Source organism: Miscanthus floridulus, chromosome 2, assembly GCF_019320115.1.
Source record: "Miscanthus floridulus cultivar M001 chromosome 2, ASM1932011v1, whole genome shotgun sequence".
Lineage (NCBI taxonomy): Eukaryota > Viridiplantae > Streptophyta > Magnoliopsida > Poales > Poaceae > Miscanthus > Miscanthus floridulus.
Genome location: NC_089581.1, coordinates 9,050,393 through 9,059,413, shown reverse-complemented (window position 1 = coordinate 9,059,413; position 9,021 = coordinate 9,050,393). Strand labels below are relative to the sequence as shown.

At 44.4% G+C, this 9,021-nt stretch overlaps 1 long non-coding RNA gene and 1 pseudogene across 1 annotated transcript; both read right to left on the bottom strand.

Moving 5' to 3' along the window:
• Positions 1-581: 581 nt before the first annotated feature.
• LOC136537863 (uncharacterized) lies at positions 582-1,488 on the bottom strand. Its single transcript, XR_010779147.1, has 5 exons — positions 1,448-1,488; positions 1,241-1,351; positions 943-1,058; positions 748-804; positions 582-662 (listed from the first exon to the last, which is right to left on the bottom strand). It is a non-coding gene; the product is annotated as an uncharacterized lncRNA (long non-coding RNA).
• Positions 1,489-1,897: 409 nt separating this feature from the next.
• LOC136536057 (protein FAR1-RELATED SEQUENCE 5-like) lies at positions 1,898-4,131 on the bottom strand (annotated as a pseudogene).
• Positions 4,132-9,021: the final 4,890 nt, after the last annotated feature.

The following is a 9,021-nucleotide window of genomic DNA, read 5'->3' as shown; positions in this document are numbered from 1 at the left end:
CTTCATTCAGAATGCATGGAAAGTGCCGGAAAATGGGGCAGCATAGAAAGAACATACTTGGCTTCTACATTTCACAGTTTCCTGATCATATTATTGCAGCTTACAACATGACTTATAGGCATATAGATTTACAAAACTCACCATATTCACAAAACCAACTGGATAGCATAGGCTTCATCCCGGCTACGAGCAATGCAATCTCAAAAAATGCCAAGCCACCCACTGGTACACAGAGCGCAGTGAACAAAACTGCAGACCCAGACTACGAAAGCAAAATTTGCTTGGAAGATGGAACACAAATAGTTTGCCATCTTCCTTCCCAAGTGGATGCTAAGAAGCAGGTTGCATTTGCAGATCTTCAGATTTCCAGACAACGTCCTTTAAGGTCTTGGAAAGGTTCTTGTAGAACTGCAGTAAAATAACAGTTAAGTAACAATATTGTTCAGAGGAAAGATGCTAAATTTCCTCCTAAATAAGAAAAGGCACTAAAAGAAAAAAAATGTAACATTGTGAATTTCAGTAACTTCTTCAGTACATTAATACGTGTGTTTCCATTTGTTGGCATGATCTTTGCATGCAAGGTATACCTTTTTGAATTCCAGAGTGTCACCTTTTGCTTTTCTTACTTCTACCATATGAAGAGAGGGTGCAACTTGCAGTATCTGAATGAAAAATACATAATAAATGTTAGGTACAACCCTACAAGAAGTTTTCTTAGACTATTTGCAGTTCATGATTTTTTATAACCTCGGTAGCAACATTGAGGTTTCCCTTCCTCCCTGCTTTTACTTTCTCGAGCCTCAACTGGTCACACAATAAAAGAGAACTTCAGAATGGCGGGCGCAGAATGATCTTTTTAAAGCTTTAGTACTTATTATCAAGAAGTCAGGACTTCAAGAATATATCAAAATAATCAGTTATTATAGAGTTGCAGGGAGGAACCTTGTAATTTTTCTTCTGAACACCAGATCCTAGAGGTTTTGCAGCTTCCTCAATCTTGCGTACAATTTCTTTCGGTGGACATTTTGATGTGAACCTTGTTTGTCTTTTGAATTCCTCTAAAGTAAGTTGCAGAAGCATGATAATTAGAAAAAAAATAAACTAAGAAAACCAAAGGAAATTCAAGTTCATATAACAGCCATGAGGCTATGTCCTTAGAAAATCATGGTGACTTAAGCTTGTCACACATTTCACTTTCAACATTCCAGGTTACTATAGAGGAGTCAGGAGCATTTCATACCTGCTCCGAGTCAAATAGGTTCCCAAGATTTAGGCCTGCTGATCTTGAAATCAGTTCAAATGCATTCAGAGCTACGGGTTCTTCTTCTTTCTTCTCTGTCACGTGGTGCTCCTGAATGAGGTCAAATAACAATTGGAAAAGTAGCCTGTAAGTCATATCTGTGACATTTTGCATGAGATAGAAAATAGAAATGCACCATTTACTCACTTCTGAATCATTGAAGACTGCATCCACATCATCCAATGGTGTCATATTTCTCATCAAACTTCGGGCGCTTGTAGCCCTTTTTGAACCACTCATCCTCCAGTATTTCAGGGATTGTTATTCTCTGCCATGGTTTACCAAAACATTAGTCAGATGTTATGGAGCAAGATAGAATTATGAAGGCTCATCCTTCTTCAAACCAGACTCAGCACATCCTCATGGTGAAGATGAACCACAATCCAGTTGCAACTTTTCCCATAATTCAACACAGAAACAAAAACTAGGTCTGGCAATTATTCCCATAATTCAGCAACTGGTACAATTAGCAGGCTCTCAAGTCCTGAACAAACACAGTTACAAATAGCAACAAAGTCAAGAAGACTACAGTAACAGAGGAAGCCTCTCTACGGATTACAATGATAAGACCACCAGATAAGCCTCATCATTGGCAAATCATATATCAAGCACATCTTCAGGGAGCTTTGATTCCTACAAATGAAGAGGACAAACATCAGTCATAACTACACATGCCTCGCAGATGGCCTGTTTTCAACTTAGATGAACTACCTCTTTTCTTATGGAGCATGTTCGCCGATTGTGACCCTTATCCTTACACAGGCTACATTTGACCTTAGATTTCTTCGTATTTGAAATTGACTTCAATTTTTTCTTTGGGGCCCCTCTTCCAGGCACATGCAAGGGATCCAACACATTACTGAACGCTACAGAAGCAACATCCGGGGCTTGTGGCAGCACCGGACCATATTTCTTTCCTCTGTTATCTCCTTCATTTGGCAGGTTCATAGCAACTTCATCCTGCAGAACGTGTTTCAGCCGCTCTATGATTCAAGTGAGAGATGCTGCGAAGGCTGCAGCTTGACTGATATTGCGTAGCTCACGGTACCTCTGTAGGCTTTCGGAATAGTCATACATGGTGCTCTTCCTTTTTGGAGGAAATGCACTCTTCGCCCCCATTGTCCACCTTTTCAAAACACAACAGTCTGGAAGCTTGTCTTCATCCAGATCGCCCAATACAAAGAAGATGTGTGAGCAGGGGTTCCAATCGATTGTAACTTACCACAAGAACAAGAAATTCCCTTCAGATTGCCTTCATCACAAAATTGACATTTGACATAGTACATCATGTCTCCTTTATCCTTCCTGCCAACAATATACTCACTCATATTATCGCCATCTAGAATGTCAATCGAAAAACACTTCTTGGCTGCCTTTATGCTGAACTGCACCGTGGCGAAAATTGTTGGAGTGAACGATTTCACGGCTTCTATCTCAATAATTGAAGCATCTGGTTCTATGCATGCCTCAGATTGCAATGCATCAGTGTCCAACTTTGCCTCATTTGTGCGCAGCCCTGAAAGGCAGTGCTCCACGTGCTTTACCATGTCAAGCAGTGTCATTTTACGATCTAGACGCATATGAAGCCTAGAGTTTAGGCTCTCACTCCGTTGGTTGCTCCTCAGTCCTAAGTAGCACTTACCAGCATGATACGAAGCACACCAGATTTCCCTCATATCATACATCTGATACAACCATGACTCCTTATTTGTAACCTTATGCTTATCCAAAAATTCCTGCCATTTTCTCTCGGTCTCTTCTATGGACCAACAATCATAAAGGAAACTCCTGAATTCATCCTTGACAACATCATCCTTAAGATTACGCACAATGTTCTGCTCAATATGCCATATGCAGAGCCTATGCGATGAATTCGGCCACACCAGCCTGATTGCTCTCTGCATAGCAAGGTCTCCATCAGTGATCACGGAGATCGGATGCTTCTGAATCATGGCCTCGGAAAATGTACTCAGCAACCACACATATGACTCAATATTCTCATGAGAAATAATTCCACATCCAAAAATAACTGTGCTTCGATGGTGATTCACCCCAACAAAAGGAACAAGGGGTAGGTTGTACCGATTAGTTTTGTAGGTGCTATCAAATACAACGACATCACCAAATGCTTCATAATCAAGCAGACATTGACTATCACACCAGAATAGTCCCTTCAGGTGTCCTTCCCCATCAACCATGTACTTGAAAAAGAAATCAGGATCTCTACGCTGAAGTTCCATCAGGTAACTGATGACTGTTTGAGCGTCACCGGCAACAATTGTCTCCGCCTTATAGCGATGGCAGAAATTATACAAGTCCCTTGTTGTACACCCAACCTTATCATACCCACCATACTGCATTTCCAAAATATCCATTATCTTGTGTTTGCGGATCCCAGAACTCTCCATCTCCACAATCTCAGCTTTCTGCTCATCGCTAATTCTTCTATGTGAACGTAGCAGACAAGTAAGCTCTGCTGGCGCCATCGGATGGTTGTGTTCATCGATGAAATCCTTCACATACCACTGCCCTGTGGTCTGATCTCGTGCAATCACAAATTTAGCAAGACATCCAACACGGGTAATATTCCGCGGCTTCCGCTTTTTAATCGCCCTCTTCAGTTGCTTCTCTTCACGGAAACCTTGACGACTGCAAACGAACTTCCGAAGAGTCATCTCATTGTGGCCATTGTCCCACTCACAATAGCTTCTCCTCACACTAAATCCTTTCTCAAAACCGTAGTTGTTATAGAACTGAAATCCTTCTTCTTCAGTAGCAAACAACTTCTTGACAATTTCATTGTACTCTAGCAAAGACTCAAGATCTGACATTTCCTCCTGTACAGATGCTTGTATATTATGCAATAGGGAACAGTAAATTCCAACAAGAAAAGAGATGTGCAAAAACAGTTTTCTTCCAAAGAAGTTTGGCGTAACAACGTCTAAGCTAGCAATATTATATTTGATGATGATGGTAATCTGAGTCTATCTTCTTGTTTGCTTCTTTGAGCAAGTAGATTTTTTTAGAAGCAAGTAGGTAGAAGTTGATATGGTTTTGCAGTATTATATTGTGACAGTAGAAGTAGGCTGATCAGCTTAGTCTAGGGCCTCAAAATTTAAAGGGAAAACAATAACATAAGTGCATAATACAAAACCATTGAAGTTGTAAATATAGCCACACTATCAATGTAGCACTAAGTATTGAACACAACTTTGAAAGGCAAAAAATCAATAATTTAAATGTGGAAAACAAAGAGCTTCAGTGGGCAGCTACAATCAGTTTGTGGACTGGGAGGTTAATTATACGTAGATACTCACAATAAGTATGCAGATTATATGTAGACTGATGGCGATAGAACTCTAAAAACACAAGCAGTCACTCCATCCAATCTCGTAGCTAATCCAAATAGGAAAATCAAAGAAAATGGTATCAGTTTAAATATTTATGAAACTTTTGAGTGTGATCATGCTGTAATAGTCCTGAAAAGAATTTTTGTGATATAATATTGGAAGGACTATTATGTTGATCCAACATAAACGTTTTTGTGGAACAAGAAATTTCAATGGCCTATGAAGACACTATATATAGTTCACAGGAAATACTGGCAGGTATGAGCTGTGCTGTGTGACTTCATATGCCAAATAAATAGTAGGAACTGAAGATTTACAACTAAAAAGTTGATTTTAAAATTGTTTATCAAGTATCCAGCATGAGCACCAACCGATTGAAAGGATGATGGTGTGTGCCAATCTGGCTGCTGTTAGTAGAAGAGAAATAGGAGGAAGGTCCATATATTAATTGGGACAGGTAGGTTATCAGAGCTAAAGTTCAAACTGGTGCATACCTCAGTTACTGGGATTACAAAGAGCACCTCCCGTGAACCTACAGCAAAATAGAGAATAGTGAGGCCACAATCTAAAACTATTTCCCCATAAGAATAGTAGTATAAAGCAATATAAGAGAGTGTGAGACAACCATGTACTAAAACAAAGGATGGAATGAGATTTTGAGAAGCATTACTTCTTACTTTATAAGGTGGGTATTCAGTCGTTAATAGCGAGAACTAAAAAAAATTGGAATCCAAGAATGCAGGTTGCCAAGGTGGCACTCATACAAAACAGCTAACTAATATGATCGGAGTAGGTTACTAAAGTATAGACCAGATCGTTTGGGACTTCACTAACATATTGAGTAAACTATCTAACACAAGGCAAATCGATCCGGTCAATTTCGATTTGGCACTTTTGGGACCCCACTAACACATTGAGTAAACTATCTAACACAAGGCAAACCGATCTGGCCAATTTCGATCTGGCAACACAGCAACCTATGAGGAACCAAGTGGCTACCCAAATCAAAATTGCACTGCCTGGATCTGAGTATTGCTTGTGCGTCAATATTTGCTTTGCTGCAAGGATTCACGGTAACGGCAAGATTACAAATATAAGACATGGATTCAGCACTAGACAGTAGACAGGAGCCCAAAAGATGCAAGCATAATACAGAAGCATTAGATCACGAGGCGACCACGACACGTGCTAGGGCGAATGAGGAGCAACGGATGTGCGCACCTTCAAATCGATCGCGTCCGGTGAGAGCACGATCGAGCCGAGCGGGCCGGCGACGACGAGGTTCGGCCAAACTGAACCGAGGCGGAGCGCGGCAGGGCGTGGCTCGGATCGATCCGGACGACGCCGCGCTAATCGATGGCGTCCCCGAAGCAATGGCGAGGACGAGGGCGAGGTGGCGGCGGATAGGTCTTGTGCGCAACCTCGCGTCCTTGGCGGCGGCGGCGGCGTACAGCGAGAGGAAGTCGTGCGTGTGCGTCGCCGCCTTGTAGTTGTGGAGCAGGAGGAGCGTCCTTGGCGCGGCGGTGCGCGTGGGCGAGGGTGCCGGGGGGAGGAGGGAGGAGCGACCGGTGGTGGCGAGGGCAGGCCGGTGGCGGCGGCGCCACGCGATGGCGAGGTCGAGGGCGACGGCCGCGGGCTAAGGCCGAGGGGCAGGGAAGCCTCGCTCAATACAGAACTGCTTGGCTGGTCCTTACGGGTGCGCGTGGGCGAGGCGTGCGGGTTCGGTCGCGCGGTGGGGAGGGGTAGCCGTGGGGAGGGGAGCCGCAATTACCGTATTAAACCTTCCACTCATAAAATTAAATTAGCGCTAATTAAATTGCTTAGGAACTAAGAGGAACCAAGAAATACCCCCAACCACTGTAAAAGAGCTCATAAATAAAATCCTTCATCAGATAGAGAAATGATTGGTTGTGGGTAGTAGATATTGGGCATTATAAATTCACAACAGGCGATCCTTTCTGATTTCTCCAGGGCAGAGAAGAAACCCCAACAAACCACACGTACTACCATGAGATTAATAATTTAACTTATTTGTTTACATAAAAAATCAAACTTAGCTTGCAGCTAATTTGTCAGTCTAAAGGCAAAATAGTACACAAGAATTCCGCGTGAAACATTTTAAATCAGTTAGTTTTTTTATTATTTTATTGTCGTCTGGTGGGGGGCATTCTGTTTGAAGCAAAATAAGGGTTGCTTGCTCCCGGTTTGGGTGGCAATGATCGCAGGAAAAGGCAAAAGCGATCAAAAGGGCCGGGCTTTACAGGAAAAGCCTATCTATCAGTCCAGGATAAAAAGTCAGTCGCGCTAACGATGGCTTTGTTATGATCACTGACGGTGCACTTCCAGTAGTACCGCTGTGTATATGAAGCCTGTAAGGAGCGCGCCAGATGTAGGAAATCAAAGAGTGCGATCCTTTTCTTTTCTTTTCTTTTCTTTGGAAGATGGCAACTCAGCTGCTTAACTAGATTCTGGATCCATGGAAATCGTCCTGTTTGCTTGCCGTACTTTTTCAGTCAACGGACAGTATTTTTCTTTCACAATAAATCAACCAATAGTACTTTCAGTCATGGCTTATCAACCAAACGAACGCACAAATATCTCAAGGATCATGCATGGTTACACGAGCACTGTGATGCTCTCTATTGTCATAGCATAGCATGTCCGAGGACTTTCACTGAAACGTGAGAAAGCCTTTCAGACACATGTACAGCAAGCGTGAATCGTCCCCAAAATTAGTCCTAGGAAAACTGGAAGAGTGTTATTTTAACCTGTGGACTGGTTAGGTGGAGGCCATCATCTACAATAAAAATGTCATTTTTATCCCACTGATCTGTCTTGAATTCTGAAAAAGTGTCACTCTGACTAGTCACATTGTGTGTGGATGTCTCCAAAAATACCATGTCAAGTAGGAAAGAAAAAATAAAAGAGGTGACAAATGAAAAAGATTTTAAATTTAGGTGTCAAATAGAAAAACATGTCAACAAATAGGAATTTTTCTCGTACCTAAACTAACCATCTCATCTGGAAGCTTTTGTTTTGTAATTTTGGGTAAAGTGACTACTGAACTCCTCACTCACACCTCAGCGCTAGCGGTCGTCAGTCAGGCAGTCAGCACTCAGCAGCAGCATGACTACCCCAGTCGTCCAGTACCAGTCCCAACTCCCAACCTGACGCGGAGCCACCATGCTACGGCACGCTAGCTGTCCCTACGCCGCGGCAACGGCCGGCCGCCACTCACCCTATCTATCCCACTGCCCAACGGCGTGGAAAGTCTGAACTGAACTCATCGTGCCGCCACACCACAGTGCCACACAGCACAGCCACAGTTCTGAGCAATCAGCAGGGGCACTGCACTGCCGCTTCGTTTTGCTTCGTCTGCACTTGTCCCTAGTCACACACACACACACAGCTCACGCTCGCCTTTGCTTCGATTGTCAGCCAGGGACAGCTCCACTCCTGGTCTCCTGCGCACGACGACAGTCCAAGAACACCCGGCTCGATCAGGGGACAGGGAAATCAAAATGCTTTTGCTCCATGTCATCTCCGCCTGCATTACCCCTCGTGCTGCTGGCTCCATGCGAGTGGTCGAGTTGGTTTGCAGAGCGTACTACTACTTCTCCTACTCCCTACCTGTACATGCCCTGCCCTGCCAACAGCATGAGGTCTATTGCACGTAGCGTTCCGCCTTTCGCTGCGCTCGTCGTCGTCGTTGCTTGAATGCTTGCTTGGTCAGCAGCTAGCCGGCCGGCCGGTCTCCGCTTTCCCCGGCCGCCTCCCATTCCATCCCATTCCCCTCCTCGTCACTACTACTCCTACCACCGTCGCGTCACCGTCACCTCGGTGCTGCGCGCGTGCACGCACTCCCATGCCTCGTTTCGTCAGTCGCCATGGATTAGGACGAGGAAGAATTGGGGATGCACGCCGTGCGCGTGCAATGCCTCGCCGCGGCCTCTCCGGTCGCGTTCCAACCAGCAAACGTGGATGATTAGCAATTGGGAGAGATTGGTTGCCGCTTGTATTGCAGCCCTCGACGCGAGCAGTCCACACCGGATTCGACTCTCGGCTCCTACAAACCTCATCATGGCGTGCTGCGTGCGTGAGCAGTAGTCCGCGTAGAGGAGGGCTGAGGACCGGCGGCCTCTCTCCGTCCTGCTGACACGTGATACCCATCGATTAGGTGGACCAGGCCAGATCCTCGTACATGCATGTAACCGATCCCAAATCTTCATGCTGATATATGATAATAAGCTACGATATCTTCCTAGATGTGTTTGTGTATGCTATGTGTAGGTGGCGGTGTTTGGGTGGGATTGGTTGAGGTTCGTTGCGGAAAGTCCAAGTCGTTGGTCGTTTTTGTGGCAATGCAAGCTA